The sequence below is a fragment of the Heloderma suspectum genome, chromosome 5 (assembly GCF_057233095.1).
Source record: "Heloderma suspectum isolate Gila_16-S chromosome 5, 16-S_ref, whole genome shotgun sequence".
NCBI lineage: Eukaryota > Metazoa > Chordata > Lepidosauria > Squamata > Helodermatidae > Heloderma > Heloderma suspectum.
Window position 1 is genome coordinate 153,057,619 of NC_139462.1, and position 25,561 is coordinate 153,083,179.

Genomic DNA, 25,561 nt, shown 5'->3' on the forward strand with positions numbered 1-25,561 from the left:
CGTCATTGCCTAGTTCGGTGAGATGAACACCATCCGCTCTGTAGAGCATCCCCCAGGCAGGAGAAATGTCGGGGTGGGTGATGGTCCGGTCGCCCTGTTTGATTAGAAAGTTCCCGATTTCCCTGTTGACCTTCTTTTAGGCCCTTCTATGTAAAAAAGACATAGTCATAGTCAACAAAATGATCTCAGTACGAATCCAAGGCAAACCATTCAACATCACAGTAATTCAAATCTATGCCCCAACCACTGAGGCCGAAGAAGCTGAGGTTGATCGGTTCTATGAAGACCTACAACACCTTCTAGAACTAACACCAAAAAAAGATGTCCTCTTCATCATAGGGGATTGGAATGCTAAAGTAGGAAGTCAAGAAATCACCGGGATAACAGGCAGGCATGGCCTTGGTGTACAAAATGAAGCAGGACAAAAGCTAATAGAGTTTTGCCAAGAGAACATGCTGATCATAGCAAACACTCTTTTCCAACAGCACAAGAGGCGACTCTACACATGGACGTCACCAGATGGTCAATATTGAAATCAGATTGATTATGTCCTTTGCAGCCAAAGATGGAGAAGCTCCATACAGTCAGTAAAAACAAGACCTGGAGCTGACTGTGGCTCAGATCATGAGCTGCTTCTTGCAAAATTTCGGCTGAAATTGAAGAACGTCGGGAAAACCACTAAACCGTTCAGGTATGACCTAAATCATATCCCTGATGAATATACAGTGGAGGTGAGGAATAGATTTCAGGGATTAGACCTGATAGACAGAGTGCCTGAGGAACTATGGACGGAGGTCCGTAACATTGTTCAGGAGGCAGCAACGAAATCCGTCCCAAAGAAAAAGAAATGCAAGAAAGCCAAGTGGCTGTCTGATGAAGCTTTACAAGTAGCTCACGAAAGAAGGGAAGCGAAAAGCAAGGGAGAAAGGGGAAGATATACCCAACTGAATGCAGAGTTCCAGAGAATAGCAAGGAGAGACAAGAAGGCCTTCTTAAATGAACAATGCAAAGAAACCGAGGAAAACAACAGAATGGGAAAGACTAGAGATCTCTTCAAGAAAATTGGAGACCTCAAGGGAACATTTTGTGCAAAGACGGGCATGATAAAGGACAAAGAAGGCAGGGACCTAACAGAAGCAGATGAGATTAAGAAGAGGTGGCAAGAATACACAGAAGAACTATACAGGAAAGATCTGAATGTCCCTGATAGCCATGATAGTGCGGTCACTGAACTTGAGCCGGACATCCTAGAGAGTGAAGTCCAGTGGGCCTTAGGAAGCATTAGTAACAACAAAGCTAGCGGAGATGACAGTATTCCAGCCGAGCTATTTAAAATCCTAAAAGATGATGCTGTTAAAGTGCTGCATTCAATATGCCAACAAATCTGGAACACTCAACAGTGGCCACAAGACTGGAAAAGGTCAGTTTACATTCCAATTCCAAAGAAGGGCAACGCCAAAGAGTGTTCAAACTACCGCACAATTGCGCTCATTTCACATGCCAGCAAGGTGATGCTCAAAATCCTACAAGCTAGGCTTCAGCAGTATGCAAACCGAGAACTACCGGAAGTACAAGCTGGGTTTCGAAGAGGCAGAGGAACTAGAGATCAAATCGCCAACATTCGCTGCATCATGGAGAAAGCAAGAGAATTCCAGAAAAACGTCTATTTCTGCTTCATTGACTACGCTAAAGCCTTTGATTGTGTGGATCACAACAAACTGTGGCAAATTCTTAAAGTGATGGGAGTACCAGACCACCTTACCTGTCTCCTGAGAAACCTGTACGAGGGTCAAGAAGCAACAGTAAGAACCAGAGATGGAACAACCGATTGGTTCAAAATTGGGAAAGGAGTACGACAAGGCTGCATATTGTCACCCTGCTTATTTAACTTATATGCAGAGTACATCATGAGAAATGCCAGGTTGGATGAATCACAGGTCGGAATTAAGATTGCCAGGAGAATTATCAACAACCTCCGATATGCAGACGATACCACCCTAATGGCAGAAAGCGAAGAGGATCTCAAGAGCCTCTTGTTGAGGGTGAAAGAGGAGAGTGCAAAAGCTGGTTTGAAACTCAACATTAAAAAAACTAAGATCATGTCATCTGGCCCTATCACTTCCTGGCATATAGAAGGGGAAGAAATGGAAGCAGTGACAGATTTTACTTTCTTGGGCTCCAAGATCACCGCAGACGGTGACTGTAGCCATGAAATTAAAAGACGCTTGCTCCTTGGGAGGAAAGCTATGGCAAACCTAGACAGCATAGTAAGAAGCAGAGACATCACCTTGCCGACAAAGGTCCGTCTAATCAAAGCTATGGTTTTCCCAGTAGTAATGTATGGCTGTGAGAGCTGGACTATAAGGAAGGCTGAGCGCCGAAGAATTGATGCTTTCGAACTGTGGTGCTGGAGAAGACTCTTACGAGTCCCCTGGACTGCAAGGAGGTCCAATCAGTCCATCCTAAAGGAAATCAACCCTGAGTGCTCATTGGAAGGACAGATAATGAAGCTGAAGCTCCAATATTTTGGCCACCTAATGCGAAGAGAAAACTCCCTGGAAAAGACCCTGATGCTGGGAAAGACTGAAGGCAAAAGGAGAAGGGGACGGCAGAGGATGAGATGGCTAGATAGCATCACGGATGCAATGAATATGAACTTGAGCACGCTCCGGGAGAGAACGCAGGACAGGAAGGCCTGGCGTGCTATGGTCCATGGGGTCACGAAGAGTCGGACACGACTGAACAACAACAGCCAATGAAGGCATGTTGTCCCCCACAAATGGAGCATGCATGGCGGAATTGGCATGGATTCTTGAAGCAGACGCCCTTGGAGCCAAACTCCCAGCAGAGCGCGCGGTGTTGAACCGCCTGTCCCGCCCCAGCCTTAGGGGCTGAGGCGGGCGTCAGCTTAGCTAAGATGTGCCCACTATCTGACTGATCACCAAAACCTGGCCTGGCAGGAGTCATAAACTGCAGCCAAAGATCCTGATCCTTGGCATCCCAGCACAATGTGGGGTCAAATGCGGCCCGCATATGAAAAGATTCGTCGTAGGCCAGCCAAGCCCCACCTTCGTATTCGGTATAGGCCCTATATATATAATATTCAAATACTTAGTGAGGACCCAACCCCGCTCTGGGTGCTTTTGCTGAATGACACCCATATAGATTAAGAAGCCGGGCAGCCAGTTGGCCCAAGTACGGGCCACCTTCTTACGCCTGACCCTCTCCTGATCCCTGTCGCCAGATTTCTCCCCCTCCTTTGTTTCTGACTCCCGGAATAGCAGGGAAAAGACGTCGACAAAGTCTCCCTGTAGAATTTTCTCCCTAGTGGCGGGCAATAGGTGGTATCCCAGGGAGGTAGATGTCCCCCCAGTCGGGATTGCCCCTTTATCTATGTAGGCATAAGAATTCTTATCACTTGCCCCAGGCTCATCAGAGCCTTCGCCTACAGGGCCACGCCATACGGCAGCGCAAGCAGCCATGGCAGATGGGGCATGTTGAGGAGCCTCCCTGTTGCTAGCTGCATGAGGCTCAGCAGCTGGGGGGACAGTGGATGTTCCCCCCCCCTCAACCCTGCAAGCAGGGTTTGAAGTAGGGCCTAAGGCCCCGTGAGACACAGGGATGCCAGCAACGTGACACGTGAGCAACCCCATGTGGTGTGGCATAGCTGTGGGCCGGGAGCATGTATCCCGGGCAGTGGGGTGGTAGACCCGGCGAAGGGAACCCTGAGATACCCCCTGCTGGGGTGTGAAATGGCCAACCCATCCCTGCTGCAAAGGGGAACCACCCGTATGGCAGGAGCTGGTTCCAACCGGTCAGTGGTGCTATCCCCCCGGGTCCCAGAACCTCACCTGAGCCAAGGTTGGCTGCAGCGTCGGGGGTCTGGCTGCGGTCTAGAACTGCTGGTGCTGGTGCAACAGGTGCCAGCGGCCCTTGCGCAAGAAGGGGCTGCTCCGCAAGAGAGCACACAGGTGCTGAGGCCGCTCCAGATGCAGCTTGCCCAGCAACAACCTGCTGCAAAGCCTCGATGGCTTCCAGCCTGTCTGAAATAGAAAGCAATAGATCTTTGCGAGCTTGCCCTCTAGTTACCCTTGAACCTGAAGTCCAGGGAGCCCACCTGGCAGGGGTGGTTAATGCAGGGATCCCTAAGCCCCTCTCAGCAGCCTCGAGCCTAGCCAGAACGAGGGCCATGTCAGGATCCTCATCCTCAGATGAGGAAGAGTCGAGCCTATGGATGTGGCGCTTAGCCGGGGGGCAAGCGTCTTTGCCCTTGCCTTCCCCCCCCCGAAACCCTTCTTGGGCGGCATCACTGTGTATTGGGTAATGCGCTACCCCCTCAATCCCTTACACAATTTTATATATATAAATATATAATTCTTATTATTATTGATTTGCTCCTTATTTATATATAATACTACCTCTTCTTTTTAATATATATATATACATATGCAAACTATCTTATTTATTATTAACATACTTTGTATTATTTATTTATTTATTTATTTATTCCCACCTTACTTTCCTACTTTCTTCCCCATTGTGAACTGCGTCCGGGAACCTGAAAGGCACTGAGCGCAACATCGGGTGCCTTCCTTTCACTCTTCCTCTGACCTTTTTTTTTTTTTTATTATTTGCTTCTTATTGTTATGGACAAATACTAAGGCGCTACAGGCCACCGTGGGCATTGAAGCCTGACTCCTGCTGGACGGACAGGCTGCCCAGCTTCCAGCCAGCCACTTAGAACAGCTATTCGGACCCGGTGGGAGGGGCACCCTAAAGCATGGGAAACAGGTCGAGGGCCTGGGAAAAACTTCCCCTCACCCTGATCAGGCAGCAATGGGGACGTACGGCCGCCAAAAACAGGCAAAAATCGGCCAGCAGTAGAGGAAACCTCCCCTACATACACTGTGGTGGCCCGGCTGCACTGCCACCAAAATGCAGCCCCGAAGGAGAGGTGCGGAGTGGGCAGGCGTAAACTCTCCCCACAGAGTAAGAGGATCGCAGAGGGGCAGGTGTGGGCCCAAAGAATCCCCCCTCCCCAAAGCAGGCGATGGCCTGCGAGCTGAGAAACCCTTGTGGGTCAGGGGCACACGGAAGGAGGCGCGGGCAAAGCCTCACACTCGAGCTGTGGGGGGGCGCAAACCCCTGTTGCCAAGGCCTCCTCACCCCGCAGACGCCGCCGCCGCCAGAGAATGCCCTCACCCAAAAGCTGGTGCTGGCCTGCGAGCCCTGGGAACCCTGGCGGGTTAGGTGGAAGAAGGCGTGGCAAAGCCTCGCGCTCGTGCCGCAGGGAAGCAAACTGCTGTTGCCGAGGACTGCCTCAGAGGAGATGCCGCCGTTGCCGCAAACGTCGTTGCCGTCTCCTCCCTTCTTGGTGCCTCCGCCGCCGTCGAGGACCGAGGACACTGTCGCCGCCGGAGGTGCTGCCGCGCTCGAAAGCTCGCTCAGCAGGAATGAAGAGGAGGCTGTGGGGAGCGCGGCCTACATAGCGGCCAGCTCGACCCCACCCACCGCTGATGCAAGGAGCGAAGGCCAGTGGCCTTCGTCCTTGTCCCGTCTTCCCCCCCCCACCCGCAACAGCCCCCCACTGCAGCCAGGCAAGCCGGGCATGGGGTGAGGGCACATATGTGAGGCTGCCTTTGAAAACAGTTTAAGAAATTCAGCTTGCACAAACCAGGCAAGCAAGACTATTAACTGGGAGTAGCATTTTTGATCATATCACACCAGTACTTTTTCTGAGTCCATTTGTGAGCTGAAGTGCTGCTTTTAACTTTTAAAGCCTTACATGGATTGGGGCCAGGTTACTTGAAGGGTTGATTCCTCCTATACTTAACTGCCTGGACCCTAAGATCTTTATCAGATGCCATTCTCAGGACACTAAATGAGGTACAGTGGGTAGCTTACCAGAGAAAGAGTCTTCCCAGTGGTGGCACCTCTGTTGTGGACCACCCTCCCCAGAGAGGCTCTCCTGGTGCCCCCATTATGCTCTTTTCAGTGAAGACTTGTTTATGTTCCTGGTCTTAAGACTGTTTTAAGATCTTTCATATTTTTGCTCTGATGTTCTAATGCTTCACTGTTGCTGGTTTTATGTTACTTATTTGTTCCTATACTGTGGTTGGAATTTTATTCTGTTTGATTTTTAGGGCTTATATATTGATATTTTATGGTTTTAAACTTTTACTGTTTATTACCCAGATGCCATTGTTAATTGGGTGGTATACAATGATGTAAATAATTAAAATGATCAAGAAATAAATAGTAGAAAAACAGCATGAGGGGAAGGGTTAAGAAGCCCCTCCCCCCAACTGGTCTTCCACTTAAAAGTGCAACCTCAGTGACTGCATTGAATCTTTTTTTAAATGTCCCAGAACAGAATCACAGAACTATATCTAATGTGTAGCTGTGCCCATATTCACCCACCTCTCTGCACACCTTCCCACCAAAAGCATTAGCCCCTTCTTTCCCAAAGCCCTGTGTGCTGACAGCTTTTCATGAACATTTTATGACCAAAGTCAGAATCCCTGTACTTTCACAGCTGTGCAGCCAATAGATACTGAGAGCTCATAAGCTGGCAGGTAAAACATACTGGGTTTTATTTAACCTGTTTTCCCCATGCTTCTTAATGAGCAAACTTGATGTGGTGATGGCAGTTCTAGGAGCTTTTTCCCCATATGGGGCTTTGATACTGGAAGTGACCCTGGGTGAAAGAAAAGTGGCTGGGGAGAAGGAGAAGTAGGGAGGTAAATCATGCTGTCGGGGGAGTGGGGGAGACTCAGTTCCCCTCACCCAAATGCCTCTCTTGCTTTTAAAATTAGATCATCAACACCCTCTTAACCTTTTTATATGACTGGAGCAGTTCCATGTTTAAACACACTGAACTGCTACTGTCACTTCTATTATGGCTCAGCAGCTTCACATACTCAAATGAAACCGGCAATTATGATGATGGTGTCTAAAAATCATTTATGAACTCACAATATTTGGCTGAACTATATATACTAGAGAGTGTAGCAGGGGCACTGAAGGAAACCTCTGTGTTTGTCAGTGGTCCAAAAAGCATGTTGGAAAATTTACTACTCCAGAAAAAAACACTGAACTTGACATTTGGGAGTGATTTCAAAACAACAGGTAAGATGCAGTGTGTCTACGTGTGCATGTGTGTGTGAAATAGAGAGAGAGAGAGAAAAAAATGTCCTAGGGAAGCAGTTCCTGCTTGAAGATTTAAAAGAGAGTAGCTCGGAGTATTCTGAAGACCCCCACCCTGCATGATACATTGAGCAATGCTGAGTAGTTCCAAAGGGATTCATGTCTGTTGGCAAACAAGTTATGATGATGCATAGGCTCTTGAGGGAGGAGAAAAAAGGTTAAGTAGTCAGATTCTCACAGTGTCAAGGAGGACAGTTTCAAAAGCAAAAGAAACATCTGAGGGACATGAAGGTTTTTCATTTTCTTGCTGTCTGAGCTTTTAAGAGATCTCATCCAATCTAGCTATGGCATTGGGCTTAGGTTACATGAACCTCCTGTTTTGGGTTTCATTTGTTTCAGGCAAAGTGCTAAGAAGTTAAGTAAAACACAGAAATTTGGCACTTGTATTTATTATCACAAATACTTTCTAGGGTTCTTTTCACCAGTTCATATATTGAAGTTGGAGAGATATAAATCTTTTGAAGATTCCATTACTCACAATGAAATGGCATCATTAAGGGGAGTATAGTGAAATCTGCTCTCTTGATCCGGCAAATAAAAATTGTATCCAAACCTCATACCTTTTTCCACACCTGGCTTTAGACATTTACATCTCACAAACCAGCTCTTCAGCTTATGATCCCACCAGCATCTTGTCAAATCTGGCTGCAAGATTAAGTTTTCTGATTCCATATTCAATATTACAACCCTAAGGATATAGACAACCAATCTGGTACATTTTATGTTCTGGCTCTGAGACCACAGTTGACAGCAAGTGAAATGAGTCTGAGGTGCTTTATCCCTGTTAGAAGCTATTCTTGCGATTGCCACACTTTTCAACCATGTCCCCCCCCCACCCCACCGGCGTTACACAGCCACTCTCGTGATGGTGTAAGATTCTTGCTTTGTATAAACCAACTAGCAAATATGAAGCATATTCTACACCCCAAACAAGAAAGAAAATAGTATGTAGTAGGATATTTGACAAAGGCAACTATTAAATTCTGAACAAGTTCTGAGTGAATAAATCCTGATTCATAATAAATCATAATTGTATTCCCTGATTTAGAAGTCTTTTCTCCCCTATACTTATCTGATTAAATATAATGGGTTAGATCCAGACTTAGTCATGCTTAGAGCATGACTTACTTTCCCCATTAGTTTCAATGGGTCTATGTGAAGCATGACTGAATCTGGATCCAACACAAAATAATGCTTTTTAAATCTTTGCTTCAACGTGGAAAAAAATCCATTCTGTAGGCAATGAATGTTTTCTTAAAACTTGAATAACTAAAAGTGGTGAACAGGAAGGTAGGGACACCTGAGGCAGAATTTGAACAGGAATATTTGGCTTCTTTAGGCCCCTGTTGTTAAGGCTGTGTGCTCACTAGTGTTTCTGGGTGTGTGATATGCAAGCATTCAGAGGGATATCTTCTGATCTGAGATAAAATCATATAAGGCAGATATTGGATGGAGGGAATAGGTGAAGCAAAGCCTTGAAGAACAACAACAGAGCAATAGAAGTATTACCTGATCAGAAACTAAGTACTTTCTCTGAATATTATATGAATAATCTCCTAGCTTAGAAAATGTATGGACTGATTTTGCTTCTACAGAAGGCAGCAGGATATTGCTTCTAAGAGGAAAGGTGAGAGTCATAGATATAAAGAGATATAAATAGTGAGTTAAACAAGGCTGTTTGATGTGTTTGTCTTTGTACTGAAGGCATTGCCTTTGATATGCTGTGGAAGGGGCATTGGATATGTTTTAATGGTGCATTTTTTGGAGGACATACTTTTGAGTACTTTGAAACGGGAAGTTCTGGATTCCAGAAGTCCTTGTTGTTGTTCAGTCGTTCAGTCGTGTCCGACTCTTCGTGACCCCATGGACCATAGCACGCCGGGCCTTCCTGTCCTCCGCTCTCTCCCGGAGTGTGCTCAAGTCCATATTCATTGCATCGGTGATGCTATCTAGCGATCCCATCCTCTGCCGTCCCCTTCTCCTTTTGCCTTCAGTCTTTCCCAGCATCAGGGTCTTTTCCAGGGAGTTTTCTCTTCGCATTAGGTGGCCAAAATATTGGAGCTTCAGCTTCAGTATCTGTCCTTCCAATGAGCACTCAGGGTTGATTTCCTTTAGGATGGACTGATCTGACCTCCTTGCAGTCCAGGGCACTCATAAGAGTCTTCTCCAGCACCACAGTTCGAAAGCATCAATTCTTCGGCGCTCAGCCTTCCTTATAGTCCAGCTGACAGCCATACGTTGCTACTGGGAAAACCATAGCTTTGATTAGACGGACCTTTGTCGGCAAGGTGATGTCTCTGCTTCTTACTATGCTGTCTAGGTTGGCCATAGCTTTCCTCCCAAGGAGCAAGCGTCTTTTAATTTCATGGCTACAGTCACCGTCTGCGGTGATCTTGGAGCCCAAGAAAGTAAAATCTGTCACTGATTCCATTTCTTCCCCTTCTATATGCCAGGAAGTGATGGGGCCAGATGCCATGATCTTATTTTTTTAATGTTGAGTTTCAAACCAGCTTTTCCACTCTCCACTTTCACCCTCAACAAGAGGCTCATTAGATCCTCTTCGCTTTCTGCCATTAGGGTGGTATCGTCTGCGTATCTGAGGTTGTTGATAATTCTCCCGGCAATCTTAATTCCGACCTGTGATTCATCCAACCCAGCGTTTCTCATGATGTACTCTGCATATAAATTAAATAAGCAGGGTGACAATATGCAGCCTTGTCGTACTCCTTTCCCAATTTTGAACCACTCGGTTGTTCCATGTCCGGTTCTTACTGTTGCTTCTTGACCCTCGTACAGGTTTCTCAGGAGACAGGTAAGGTGGTCTGGTACTCCCATCTCTATAAGAATTTGCCACAGTTTGTTGTGATCCACACAATCAAAGGCTTTCACATAGTCAATGAAGCAGAAACAGACGTTTTTCTGGAATTCTCTTGCTTTCTCCATGATCCAGCGAATGTTGGCGATTTGATCTCTAGTTCCTCCGCTTCTTCGAAACCCCGCTTGTACTTCCGGTAGTTCTCAGTTCACATACTGCTGAAGCCTAGCTTGTAGGATTTTGAGCATCACCTTGCTGGCATGTGAAATGAGCGCAATTGTACGGTAGTTTGAACACTCTTTGGCGTTGCCCTTCTTTGGAACTGGAATGTAAACTGACCTTTTCCAGTCTTGTGGCCATTGTTGAGTGTTCCAAATGTGTTGGCATATAGAATGCAGCACTTTAACAGCATCATCTTTTAGGATTTTAAATAGCTCAGCTGGAAGACTGTCATCTCCGCTAGCTTTGTTGTTAGTAATGCTTCCTAAGGCCCACTTGACTTCACTCCTGAGGATGTCTGGCTCAAGTTCAGTGACCGCACTATCATGGCTATCAGGGATGTTCAGATCTTTCCTGTATAGTTCTTCTGTGTATTCTTTCCACCTCTTCTTAATCTCATCTGCTTCTGTTAGGTCCCTGCCTTCTCTGTCCTTTATCATGCCCATCTTTGCACAAAATGTTCCCCTGAGACCTCCGATTTTCTTGAAGAGATCTCTAGTCTTTCCCATTCTATTGTTTTCCTCGATTTCTTTGCATTGTTCATTTAAGAAGGCCTTCTTGTCTCTCCTTGCTCTTCTCTGGAACTCTGCATTCAGTTGGATATATCTTCCTCTTTCTCCCTTGCTTTTCGCTTCCCTTCTTTCCTCAGCTACTTGTAAAGCCTCATCAGACAGCCACTTGGCTTTCTTGCATTTCTTTTTCTTTGGGATGGATTTCGTTGCTGCCTCCTGAACAATGTTACGGACCTCCGTCCATAGTTCCTCAGGCACTCTGTCTATCAGGTCTAATCCCTGAAATCTATTCCTCACCTCCACTGTATATTCATAAGGAATATGATTTAGGTCATACCTGAATGGTTTAGTGGTTTTCCCTACATTCTTCAATTTAAGCCGAAATGTTGCAACAAGAAGCTCATGATCTGAGCCACAGTCAGCTCCAGGTCTTGTTTTTACTGACTGTATAGAGCTTCTCCATCTTTGGTTGCAAAGGACATCATCAATCTGATTTCGATATTGACCATCTGGTGATGTCCATGTGTAGAGTCGCCTCTTGTGCTGTTGGAAAAGAGTGTTTGCTATGATCAGCGTGTTCTCTTGGGAAAACTCTATTAGCCTTTGTCCTGCTTCATTTTGTACACCAAGGCCATGCCTGCCTGTTATCCCGGTGATTTCTTGACTTCCTACTTTAGCATTCCAATCCCCTATGATGAAGAGGACATCTTTTTTTGGTGTTAGTTCTAGAAGGTGTTGTAGGTCTTCATAGAACTGATCAACCTCAGCTTCTTCGGCCTCAGTGGTTGGGGCATAGACTTGAATTACTGTGATGTTGAATGGTTTGCCTTGGATTCGTACTGAGATCATTCTGTCATTTTTGAGATTGTACCCCAGTACTGCTTTTCCCACCCTTTTGTTGACTATGAGTGCTACTCCATTTCTTCTAAGGGATTCTTGCCCACAGTAGTAGATATGATGGTCACCTGAATTAAATTCGCCCATGTTTGTCCATTTTAGTTCGCTGATTCCCAAGATGTCGATGTTCAGTCTTGCCATCTCATGTTTGACCACCTCCAGCTTACCTTGATTCATTGATCTTACATTCCAGGTTCTTAAACAATATTGTTCTTTACAGCATCGGACTTTCTTTTCACCACCAGACACATCCACAGCTGAGTGTCCTTTCGGCTTTGGCCCAGCCGCTTCACTCTTTCTGGCACTACTTGGAAATACCCTCTGCTCTTCCCCAGTAGTATATTGGACAACTTCCGACCTGAGGGGCTCATCTTCTGGCATCATACCTTTTAGCCTTGTAATACGTTCCATGTATTACAGTATTCTTGTTTTCTTGGCAAGAATACTGGAGTGGGCTGTCATTTCCTTCTCCAGTGGACCATATTTTGTCAGAACTCTCCACCATGACCTGTCCGTCTTGGGTGGCCCTGCATGGCATAGCTTATGGCTTCACTGAGTTACGCAAGCCCCTTCGCCACAACAAGGCAGTGATCCATGAAGGGGACGCACATATATATACACACCATTCGTTTTTCCCTACACTCTTCCTCCATGGAATGTAGAACACCAATTTGACCTCACAACCCTGTGAGATAGGCTATACTGAGAGAAAGCAATTTGCCAAAGGCCAGCCAGTGAGCTATTTGACCACTGGGACTTTGAAACTCAGTTTCCCACAGCTGAGTCCAGCACTCTAACCACTAACACCATATTCACTCTCTTAATAGAAATTATGAATAAACTATGACTGAATGAGTGGACAACTCAAGGAATCAATAACACAGATTATTATGGCTGACCAAGTAAAATTCAAGCAAGAAGAGATTGTGGTACTTACATAACTTTCTATGCAAATGGATTCTGCAAAATAGCACCCTAGTTCTTCTGGACCTGGGTGGGTTGCTAAGCTATGTGAAAGCTCCTCAGAACTACATGTAACTCCCTGAAGATGACAAACAGCCAGGCAAAGCTGATTTGTGACAGGCTTCTTGATGCAGGCAGGCCTGAGAGCCAATCAGGAAGCTGAGCCTTTTTCCTGTTCTGAGGAAAAATCTGAGAGAGAGCTGGGGGTGGGGGGGAATTTGGAGGGAAAAGCTGTTTGGGCTTTTAGCAGTGTTCATGGCTTGAGGGAAATTCTGCACAATGTATTTGGTTAGAAGGAAGGCCAGAGAGAATTTTCTTTAAAAAGAGAGAAAATTATCAGGAAACAGCATGCAAGTAGCAGCAAATTTTTGCCATTTTCAATAAAATCATCCTTCCTTTTCCCGTATCTATGAAGGGGCTTCAAAGTGTATGTGGGTGCTGCTCAGCACCACAGATTAGAATGGTGAACAAGCATGCTTAGTTGTTGACCTGAGATGATAGTGCTGCACCGAAAATTTCTCCCACATTTTTTTCGACTATTCTCATTCAATTTAATAGAAGAGAAATTGCTTTTGAAAAGAAATTCAAAGGAGGAGAAATTTTGGAAAAATTTCATGGGTTGGGTTCAGGGTTCTTGTGCTTACCTTACATAGGAGGTGGCTAAGGAGTGTGAGCAAGTGTCCTGTCTTTCATTGTACAGTCATCTCTGTGGCAGCCTGTAGCCTCCTCGGCTTCCCACACTTCAATTAAAGCCATCACGAGGAAGACATCATGAGGCAATTCTTTCCATGGGGCTTTTTCAGTTCAGAAAGTGCAGGCAGCCTGAGAGGCTGCAGAGCAATGGAAAGATGTGAAATAGAGAGAGAAAACACACACAGCACCCTCAACCACCTCACGGTGATTAGGTAAGCTCAAAAATACCACCAAAAGAAATTCAAAATTCTGCCTCAGAAAAGTGGAAGCCTCAACACGGTTGATGCTGTTGCCACCTACAGAAGCAGTGCAACAAACCACAAAACCCTTAGGAAAAAAGAAAGAACCTGTGCTACAACCGCTGCCCAATAGTGAGCCCTATCTGCGAGAAACTGTTGGAGAATCTCTCCTCCCCTAGGAGAAACTTGGTGAAATTGCCCCCCCCACACCTATTTCTCTGTCCACACATAGAATGGAGAATTTTGAGAGGCCATCTGTGCACAGCTGTATGAGGTGATGATTGCACTGGCTAAACTGTTGTGCCTTATTCGTTCGGGGGGGGGGGATTCTTCCTTTTTTCTTTTTTAGTACATACAATTTGTTCCAGTAGGTTCCCTTTTATTAGATTGTTTACCTCACAGTTTACAAACTCTCATGTGGAGACACTGTGCCAGTTGTTCGAATCCAGGCCCCCTTGTGCTCATTCCTTCCTTGTAAAATGGGAATAGGTATCTTCCCATTTAGCTGGTGACAAGGACTGGGGGGTCAACCCATACGTTGATTTTTTTTTTTCTTACGGTGTAACTTTTTGGGAGGAGGGATGACTTTCCTATCTATTCACCTCTTCCACTGGTAAATGGAGGTCAAGAGTCAAGACATGACTCGTTTTTACAGACAGCTGTGAGTTATGTTCTACTTCAACCAATGCAAAGATCAACTTTCAACTAAAAGGAGTAAACTGCAGTAAAAGTATAATACAACCCATTCCAACTAGGTGCACTTGATTTGGGAAATGCTTCTCTTCTTGCTTTCTCTGTTCTATTCGCATTAGCACTAGAGCTGGTGTTGCATAGTGCCTAAAAACGTACACTGAAAGCCAGAAAGACCCTGTTTCAGTCATAGACTTGCTAGGTGGCCTTAGGCAAGCCACTATTCTTTCACCCTCAGCTCAGCCACCCCCATTTCCAATATAAGGATGATAATATTAGCTCACATTACATTGCTGTTGTAAAGATTACTGAGATAATGTAAGTGTGAATGTTTGAAGACTATAGAGGCAAAGGAAAAAAGGGTCAGGCTTAGAGGCCTGAGGATTTTTTTTTTGCTGGGATGGGGTATCCCTGAGAGGAGTAGTTTCCTTTCCCCACTTAAGTTTAAGTTTCATTTCTTCAGGTTTGAAGCAGTACTTTTGGTTTTGAGGGAGGAGGGTATATAAAGAGAGTGAGAGAGCCAGTAAGGGCAGAGTCGGGGAGACCAGAGCCTGAAGAGGGAGCAGGAAGAAGCAGCCTGGAGAAGTCTAAGTGCAGCTAGGGTAAAGGAACTTGCGTTTTGCAATTTTAATTTTCTCTTAATGCCTTTTGTATCACACAGCTCTATTGTATAAATACCTTTAGATGTGATTTGCTTGCTTTAATTTTCCAGTAAACTGTTGTAGTTAAACCCTGTGTCTGGAGTGTCAATCATCCCACGTCTACAGCCTAAACCCCATGTTATTGGAAAGGGAGAAGGTAAAAGAAGGAAGGTGGGACTCTTAAGGTAGCAAGAGATCCTTAAGGAGTTGCTCAGGGGATCCAGGTCATTGGAGGAACCCTGGCAGTAAGTGAAGCACTTCATTTATTTTTATTTATTATTCCATTTATATCCCACCTTTTTTACCTCTTGCAAGGAACCCAAGGTGGCTTACATGATCCTCCTCCTCTCCTTTTCATCCTCACAACAATCCTGTGAGGTAGGTTAGGCTAAGAGCCAGTGACTGGCCCAAAGTTACCCAGTGAGCTTCATGGCCAAGTGAGGAGTAGAACCCAGATCTCCCCAGTCCAACATTCTAACCAGTACACCACACTGGCACACTTTGAATGCTTGAAATTTATTAAATAGATGCTAAGCATTATTTATTTATTTATTTTCATTTCTATACCTCCCAATAGCCGAAGCTCTCTGGGTGGTTCACAAAATTAAAACCAAAAAGCACACAGTAAAACAATATAAAACATAAAAGCATTACAATCACAATATAACAATACAACCTGAATAAAACCAGAATAAAACCTAGCAGCAATGCAGAGATTTAAAATACAGATTTAAAACAGCAAAGCTAAAAAAACCTAGAAAGCTAAAATGCTAAAATGCCTAGGAAAATTAAAAGGTCTTCACCTGGCTCCAGAAGGAATACAATGTAGGTGCCAGGCGAACCTTGCTAGGGAGCTCATTCCACAGCCGGGGTGCCACAGCAGAAAAGGCCCTTCTCCTAGTAGTCACCCGCCTCACTTCCTTTGGCAGGGGCTCACGGAGAAGGACCATTGAGGATGATCTTAAGGTCTGGCAGGACATCCTGCTGATGTGTGTAATATAAGTGCTAAGCATTATAATTTGTTCATGTATACACACTAAGTCATCTACACACAAATGTAAATGTAGTAAATGTTAATAAATGTTGTGGTGTTCCATTGTGGAAACACATCCAACACTGTTAATGGCAACACTCATATTGTTATGGCAAAAATATCAGCATATGTCGGTCTTATGTATATAAATGGGGCCTATGTATATAAATAACAGAATGTGAGAGAATTAGTGCCACAGTCCTATAAGATATGCACAGAGAAAAATCAATTTAAAATAAAACTATGGATGAAATAAAAAGGATGTACATTAAGTATTGGCATGATGGGGAAAAACAAATATTAGAAATTATATTAAATGCATGACTAGCATGATAAGTTTAATAAAAAGCAGTCATCTTTCTTGTAACTACATTTTTATTATGTAGAAAAGTTCTTAATTTATACATTCTGGCTCAAGAAAATAAATCTTTAGTATTGGCTTTCTTAGCTTCTTCCCCCTTGAGAATATTCTCTTGATCTTTTGATACAACAGTTAGATAAAACTCTGCTATGGAACAGCAGTAACAGTCAACAGAGAATCACTGGCAAATATCAATAGCTAATCTGTCATTTTTGAAGAAAAACCCTTATCACCTAGGTTTCCAGTCATCTATTTAAAAAAACAACAACTAGCTATAGGTAATTTACCTGAAGATTTAAAATCCCTAAAATATGTTGAAGAGCCTTGACCTTTCTTTGCGTTTTCACCTGTAATTAAAGGGCATTAAAATGCATCAAGAGCCATTTTAATTGATGTGTAAGTGAGAGGGCTTCACATTCATTCACAGTGAATACTCTGAGGACTTTTCTGTCTGTGGTGATAAGTTTTGCTCTCCCAGACTGAAAATATCTGTGATGAGATAGTCACCTGACCAGACTGCGCTTGGATTCAAATACTGCATCCCACCACAAATGCTTCCAAAAAGTTGTTTGTGGTGCCTGCCAAATCAGAAACTGAATGGTGCATTCAGACCACCATCTCATCACAGCTTTTTTTAATTTTAGAGTCATTAAAAAACACCACCACAGATGAAAAGAAGCTCCAAAAATGGCTCAACTGCATATTAGTATTTTAAGAGTAGCTGTTAGGCAGATGAGGAGACTAGGGCTGGATCTACACTTACCGCCTTTTTTTGCTTCCAATGAAAGTTCACCGCCCGCCTTTCACACTACGCAGTACTTGCCTCGAATTGGAACCAGAATTTCCCACTTCCGTGCTCCCACTTTCAATACCCTAATATCCCAATATTTCCCCTTAATGTGCTCTGATTTTCCGTCTTCGCTACCATATCCGGTTGTAGTCCCCTCCCCCGCCTGTCCATATATGGCTGTGTTTGTATTTCCCTCCTGTCCAATCACAGCTCTCGACGGCCCCATGTCTTCTTCCGGCTACTGATCGCATATCTTCCTCAGCAGCCCCTGTTTCCTCAGCAACAAGCAAACGGCTGGATGTGCGCGTGCTTGTCTGATCTCGGAAGCTAAGCAGGGTCGGTCCCAGTCAGTGCTTGGATGGGAGACCACCTGGGAATAAGGCTTCCTGAACTGAGCAGGGGGTTGTTCTATCCCTTCAAATGAGACTAAGTTTTACCCCCTCCTATCCCCCGCTCTGGATGTGTGTGTTTTTAAATTAAGGCGTTATCCTCGCAGAATCGGGGCTTCTCCATGATGTTTTTTTTTCTCATTGAGGCATGATCTTCGAAGGTTTAAAGTTGTGAAGCTTCACAACTTTGAATCTTTGAAGCTCATGCCTCAATGAGAAAAAAAAACATTGTGGAGAAGCCACGATTCTGTGAGGATAAAGCCTTAATTAAAAAAAAAAAAATCCAGAGCGGGGGATAGGAGGGGGTAAAATTTAGTCTCATTTGAAGGGATAGAACAACCCTCTGCTCAGTGCAGGAAGCCTGATTCCCAGGTGGTCGCCCATCCAACTAATGACTGGGGCCAACCCCGCTTAGCATCTGAGATCAGACAAGCACGCGCAGGAAAACAGCACGGCGCTCGAGTGTGAACCGAGCTCGCACATTCGATGAAGCACTGCAACGGGGAAAATGGGTGATTGTGAATAATCACGTTTTAATGCGAGGGCGTTTAACCCAACGGGACACCGAATTCATTGCGATGGTGGGCTCAATGTAGATTGGTCCTAGAATGATTCCATATTAGATGTTATGAGAACCAAATCTACTCAAGAGAGCTTTGGCTATTGGGTGGTATAGATATGTAATAAATAAATAAGAACGTTAACATTAGGGCAAATTACTAGACTACTACATATATTTAACCTCTGGCAGCTCAAATTACTTGGAAGTAATGATTATTGGTTTCAATGGCACATTTGCATAAGCAAATCTGCCTAGAGTCCAAGCATACTATCATGGTTTGTGATTCTGTGGTGCTGTAATAGCCAGCACACATCGTTCTAAGCTTTCACATTACTCTGAAAAACAAAATTAGTAAATATACACTGCATTTGGCACATGGCAAAGTAGTCATGTGACTGTTTAGTCACAAGGACACATCCTAATTCTCGAAGGCAAGGCAAAATTGAAAAGTCCACACTACTGGTCCACTTCCAGAACCTTTCAGTAACAGAGTAGAAGTGTGGAGAAATATACATTGTACATATAGCGTATATTCCCATGATTACTCAGTGTGTAGTAGCTCCAGTACATCATGAGCTGATCATGCTAAACCCAATGCCAAGTCAAAACCAATACATGGTGGCTAGCTTCATACAACCATCTTCCCTTGGGTGATGCCTTGACAAGCTGACTGCACAGGCCCTCACACTGAATGATCATGGGAACAGTACAACTTCAGATTACAGCTTGGTTGTTGTTGTTGTTGTTCAGTCGTTCAGTCGTGTCCGACTCTTCGTGACCCCATGGACCATAGCACGCCAGGCCTTCCTGTCCTGCGCACTCTCCCGGAGTGTGCTCAGGTTCATAGTCATTGCATTGGTGATGCTATCTAGCCATCTCATCCTCTGCCGTCCCCTTCTCCTTTTGCCTTCAGTCTTTCCCAGCATCAGGGTCTTTTCCAGAGAGTTTTCTCTTCGCATTAGGTGGCCAAAATATTTGAGCTTCAGCTTCAGGATCTGTCCTTCCAATGAGCACTCAGGGTTGATTTCCTTTAGGATGGACTGATTGGACCTCCTTGCAGTCCAGGGGACTCGTAAGAGTCTTCTCCAGCACCACAGTTCGAAAGCATCAATTCTTCGGCGCTCAGCCTTCCTTATAGTCCAGCTCTCACAGCCATACGTTACTATTGGGAAAACCATAGCTTTGATTAGACGGACCTTTGTTGGCAAGGTGATGTCTCTGCTTCTTACTATGCTGTCTAGGTTTGCGATAGCTTTCCTCCCAAGGAGCAAGCGTCTTTTAATTTCATGGCTACAGTCACCGTCTGCGGTGATCTTGGAGCCCAAGAAAGTAAAATCTGTCACTGATTCCATTTCTTCCCCTTCTATATGCCAGGAAGTGATAGGGCCAGATGACATGATCTTAGTTTTTTTAATGTTGAGTTTCAAACCAGCTTTTGCACTCTCCTCTTTCACCCTCAACAAGAGGCTCTTGAGATCCTCTTCGCTTTCTGCCATTAGGGTGGTATCGTCTGCATATCGGAGGTTGTTGATAATTCTCCCGGCAATCTTAATTCCGACCTCTGATTCATCCAACCCGGCATTTCTCATGATGTACTCTGCATGTAAGTTAAATAAGCAGGGTGACAATATGCAGCCTTGTCGTACTCCTTTCCCAATTTTGAACCACTCGGTTGTTCCATGTCCGGTTCTTACTGTTGCTTCTTGACCCTCGTACAGGTTTCTCAGGAGACAGGTAAGGTGGTCTGGTACTCCCATCACTTTCAGAATTTGCCACAGTTTGTTGTGATCCACACAATCAAAGGCTTCAGCGTAGTCAATGAAGCAGAAATAGACGTTTTTCTGGAATTCTCTTGCTTTCTCCATGATGCAGCGAATGTTGGCGATTTGATCTCTAGTTCCTCTGCCTCTTCGAAACCCAGCTTGTACTTCCGGTAGTTCTCGGTTCGCATACTGCTGAAGCCTAGCTTGTAGGATTTTGAGCATCACCTTGCTGGCATGTGAAATGAGCGCATTTGTGCGGTAGTTTGAACACTCTTTGTCATTGCCCTTCTTTGGAATTGGAAAGTAAACTGACCTTTTCCAGTCTTGCGGCCATTGTTGAGTGTTCCAAATTTGTTGCCATATTGAATGCAGCACTTTAACAGCATCATCTTTTAGGATTTTAAATAGCTCAGCTGGAAGACTGTCATCTCCGCTAGCTTTGTTGTTACTAATGCTTCCTAAGGCCCACTTGACTTCACTCTCGAGGATGTCCGGCTCAAGTTCAGTGACCGCACTATCATGGCTATCAGGGATGTTCAGATCTTTCCTGTATAGTTCTTCTGTGTATTCTTTCCACCTCTTCTTAATCTCATCTGCTTCTGTGAGGTCCCTGCCTTCTTTGTCCTTTATCATGCCCATCTTTGCACAAAACGTTCCCTTGAGATCTCCAATTTTCTTGAAGAGACCTCTAGTCTTTCCCATTCTGTTGTTTTCCTCGATTTCCTTGCATTGTTCATTTAAGAAGGCCTTCTTGTCCCTCCTTGCTATTCTCTGGAACTCTGCATTGAGTTGGATATATCTTCCCCTTTCTCCCTTGCTTTTTGTTTCCCTTCTTTCCTCAGCTACTTGTGGCTGTCTGATGAAGCTTTACTTGGCTTTCTTGCATTTCTTTTTCTTTGGGATGGATTGAGTTGCTGCCTCCTGAACAATGTTACGGACCTCCGTCCATAGTTCCTCAGGCACTCTGTCTATCAGGTCTAATTCCTGAAATCTATTCCTCACCTCCACTGTATATTCATAAGGGATATGATTTAGGTCATACCGGAATGGTTTAGTGGTTTTCCCTACGTTCTTCAATTTCAGCCGAAATTTTGCAAGAAGCAGCTCATGATCTGAGCCACAGTCAGCTCCAGGTCTTGTTTTTACTGACTGTATGGAGCTTCTCCATCTTTGGCTGCAAAGGACATTAGCATTCCAGTCCCCTATGATGAAGAGGACATCTTTTTTTGGTGTTAGTTCTAGAAGGTGTTGGAGGTCTTCATAGAACCGATCAACCTCAGCTTCTTCGGCATCAGTGGTTGGGGCACTGACTTGAATTACTGTGATGTTGAATGGTTTGCCTTGGATTCGTACTGAGATCATTCTATCATTTTTAAGATTGTACCCCAGTACTGCTTTTCCCACCCTTTTGTTGACTATGAGTGCTACTCTATTTCTTCTAAGGGATTCTTGGCCACAATAGTAGATATGATGTTCACCTGAATTAAATTCGCCCATGTTTGTCCATTTTAGTTCGCTGATTCCCAAGATGTCGATGTTCAATCTTGCCATCTCATGTTTGACCACCTCCAGCTTACCTTGATGCATTGATCTTACATTCCAGGTTCCTAAACAGTATTGTTCTTTACAGCATCGGACTTTCTTTTCACCACCAGACACATCCACAGCTGAGTGTCCTTTTGGCTTTGGCCCAGCCACTTCACTCTTTCTGGCGCTACTTGGAAATACCCTCTGCTCTTCCCCAGTAGTATATTGGACACCTTCCTACCTGAGGGGCTCATCTTCCGGCGTCATCTCTTTTAGCCTTGTGATACGTTCCATGGGGTTTTCTTGGCAAGAATACTGGAGTGGGTTGCCATTTCCTTCTCCAGTGGACCACATTTTGTCAGAACTCTCTGCCATGAACTGTCCGTCTTGGGTGGCCCTGTACGGCATAGCTTATCGCGTCACTGAGTTATGCAAGCCCCTTCGCCACAACAAGGCAGTGATCCACAGCTTGGTGGATCACATTTAATGTTTCTGTCATGTTAAAAACGAGTGCATCAAGAAGAAAGGCTCTAGTCCCTCTTGTTCTGTTAGCTTCTACTTGCCAGAATTTGCTAGATTTTTAAAAACATGATCATTCGCTTGCAATCTGAAGTGGCACAGTCCATAATGCAACCCCAGCACTCTACCACCTCATCCTTGCTTATTTTGCAGCGTGTGAATACCAGAGCTAGATCTACACTAGTGTTCTTTATCAGTACTGAGGTGCACTGATAACTATTGGGGCACATTACACATTCCATATACTGGTTTTCTAGCATTATTTCCTGCTTTTTATTTCATATTACCCACACAACAGATGTCACTGTGTGCGATACAAGGTATAAATGTGCAAGAGGGATATAGTATCACTATGATGGGATCATATCGATATGAAACAAGGTGTAGATCTGGCCCTGGCCTCAGTGACTGCTTAAGTGTTTTCCTCAAGTCTCCAACCCTAAAATAAAATCTATGGATATTAAACATGTGGAGTGGGGTTGCACCTATTGGCTCTGCTCCTGAATGCCACATATTGACCAGGTCAAAAGGGATGCTGGAGAAATTTGAGACAGACTAAAATGAGCTCAGATTTCTAAGAATCCAACCTGCGGAATCTGCAGCGAAGCAACCCCTTCCAGCTGTGCGGAGTCCATGGACTTTTAGATTTTTTTTTACTTTCCTGAAATTTCCGCACGTTTATTTGTAGGAAAATATGCACGTTTCTGCTGAGGAAAAGTTGAATGGAATGAGGGACAGCACGCTAAATGTTACACACTGAAGTAAATTATGTAAATTGTTACGAACCTCTTACGTAATTATTTGTGTATTTTTCCACAATAGGGAAAAAATTGCATCCGTCTGTGAGTGTACGATGGAATGAAAGGCGCCTGACAATCCCTAAAACACAGATGGAGTGGATTTTACATAGTCCGTACATCCCTACAGGTCAACTGCAGAAAGCCTATATGTGTGCATAAGATGTACATATGATTTAATCCTGGTACAGTACAGCTGACATGGAGAGAGTTTGGGCGCATACAGCTTGAACAGTCGACCCAGTCAACTCATGGTGGTCAGGAGTGGGGCTGGTAGACACAACTCTACTCCCATCTCTGCATGTTGATTAGAGATGGATTTATTTATTTATTTATTTCTATACTGCCCAATAGCCGAAGCTCTCTGGGCGGTTCACAAAAATTAAAACCAAACAGCACACAATAAAACAATTTAAAATATATAGAACATTAAAACCACAATGTAACAATACAACCACAATAAAACCTAGCAGCACTGCAGGAGTTTAAAATACAAATTTAAAACAGAAAAGCTAAAAGTTTAGAAAGCTAAAATGCTAAAATGCCTGGGAAAATAAAAAGGTTTTCACCTGGCGCTGAAAGGAATACACTGTAGGTGCCAGGCGATTTCATGTCAACAGGGGGCATACAATGTTGTCATAAACCAGGGTGAAATTAAAAATCTGGATGTCTAAAATAGTTATGAGTGTAAACACATTTTACCCCATCCTCATTTTTGTGCCCATTTATCTTCTTTAGTAGGAATTTTAATTTTCATCAGTTTGATGTTCAGCCTGATCAAAAACATTTTGTTTGGGTTTTTTAGTCTTCTTACAGCTACGGCTACTATCATTATAAGATAAGAAGCTCAACGATGTCTTTTCCATGTACTGAACACAAGAATAGTAGCCCAGACTGGTATTTAGCTTATCAGGAGAAAATCTAGGAACCACAGAAAAGGCACTTGAATGTAAATGTGTTGCCTGAAGATAAACATCTGCACTACTGAAAGACTGCAGCATGGCCAACAATTTAAAGGTCATATAGCAAGCATTGTATTTTTTTCCCCTCTAAGAGTTAAAATAATGATAATATTTGAACACTGTGCTTTAAAAAACAATTTGACCTCCTAATTGGCTTCAATTACCACCAGTTATGTTGAACACAAAATTAAAAGCCAGGCAGAATAAAAATAAACAACTTTTCCTAAAACCAATTAGTAAGAAGCAGGTTTGCAGAGGGCTACTGTCAGTTTTTGTAAGGAGAGGGAAACTATTTACATAGGAAAGCAAATTATATTTTATCCTCCTGTAGAAAGAAAAGGCCCAAAGTGAAATACATTCTTTAGCTGGAATCTAGGACAAGGACCAAAGAATTACATAGATTAAATTAACTAGATTTAAAAAAAACACACTTCTACAGAGAATATTACTGCAACGTTCCTGCATCTTCTTACAATAATAATTTTGGAGGGGGTACTGTGCTGGAGAATTCAAAAAATAGAGACTGTTTCTCCAGAGATGCTTCATTTTCAAAGTACAAAAGGAACTCAAATATGAAAAGACATTTTTAGACACGATACTGTTTACACTGGTTTTTGCTGCACTCAAAACCTCATTCAACATGTATCTGTCTATAAGCACCCCAATAATCTATGATAATATACAGGCAATAAAGATACAAACTATTTATTGATTTATTTACTTATTGCATTTATACCCCACCTTTTTTCCTCTTGCAAGGAACCCAAGGCAGCTTACATTATCCTCCTCGTCTCCATTTTATCCTCACAACAACAACCCTGTGAGGTGGATTGGGCTGAGAGTCTGTGACTGGCCCAAAGTCACCCAGTGAGCTTCCATGGCCGAGTGGGGACTAGAACCCGGATCTCCCAGCTCCTAGTCCAACACTCTTGCCACTACACCACACTGGCTCTCAACTAGATACAAACAAGGGTTTCTCAAAGTATCATAATGTCAGGACTAGCCTTAACATTAGGCAGAGTGAGAAAGTTGATTAAGGCAGTAGACTGGACATCAAATTACCAGAAATTTATTATATTTTCACTACACTGCAGGGAATGCCATAGAGATATTCCCAAAATTTGCCAAAATGTGTTGACCCAGCCCTGACAAACCTGCATAGGAACACTGGAAGCTGCCTCATACTGAGTCACACCATTGGTCTATCTAGCCCAGTACTGTCAACACTGACTGGCAGCAGCTCTCCAGAGTTTGAGGCAGGAGTTTTTCCTAGCCTTGCCTGGAGATACAAGGGATTGAACTTGCAGCCTTGTGCATGCAAAACATGCTGTACCACTCAGCTATGGTCCCTCTTAACAACTGAGAAACAAGCATTAACCAAAGTATAACCAAGATTTGCCAAGATAATTTTACGCCTCTAGATAAAAAGAAAAGAGAGGAAGGAGAGCCACATGTCCCCTTGGTATGCATTAGGTTCCCAAATGACACACACACTTAAAAAAAAAAGACTGTATAAAAAAAGAAGGAATTTGTCAGTTGTTTCAGTTCCCATGGGCATTATACTGGATAGAACATGGATATGGCAATTGTGCATTTGGCCTCTTGGCCTAATGAAAATAAAATCATTAGGGGTAGGATATGAAAGAAGTCATGCTTCCACTATCAACCATTTGTGCTTCTATAGGGAGGCTCATCTTGTATTTTGAAAGCACTGGATGTAGGCCAATAGTGTTGAATTTGGTCAATAAGTAGACATATACTTGTAATCATAAGGCCAGTTCACTTGGTCAGCCAACAGAAATCTCATGAACATGGTAGCATGGAAGTATGTGCAGTGCATACAGTGTGACAATGGTGCTGCTCATGTATCCAGATGTTGGATTCCAACTCCCACTGGCCATAGCCAGCATGGCATGTGATGAGATTATGCGTGTTGTAGCCCAACAACATCTGGAGAGCTACAGGTTCCCCACCCCTGCTGTC

The 25,561-nt window shown here is 44.0% G+C and overlaps 1 protein-coding gene across 1 annotated transcript in view; it reads right to left on the reverse strand.

The window, feature by feature from the left end:
- Positions 1 to 25,561, reverse strand: part of POU6F2 (POU class 6 homeobox 2) — a 475,368-nt gene that overhangs the window by 444,254 nt on the left and 5,553 nt on the right. The gene's annotated exons all lie outside the window — the stretch shown is intronic.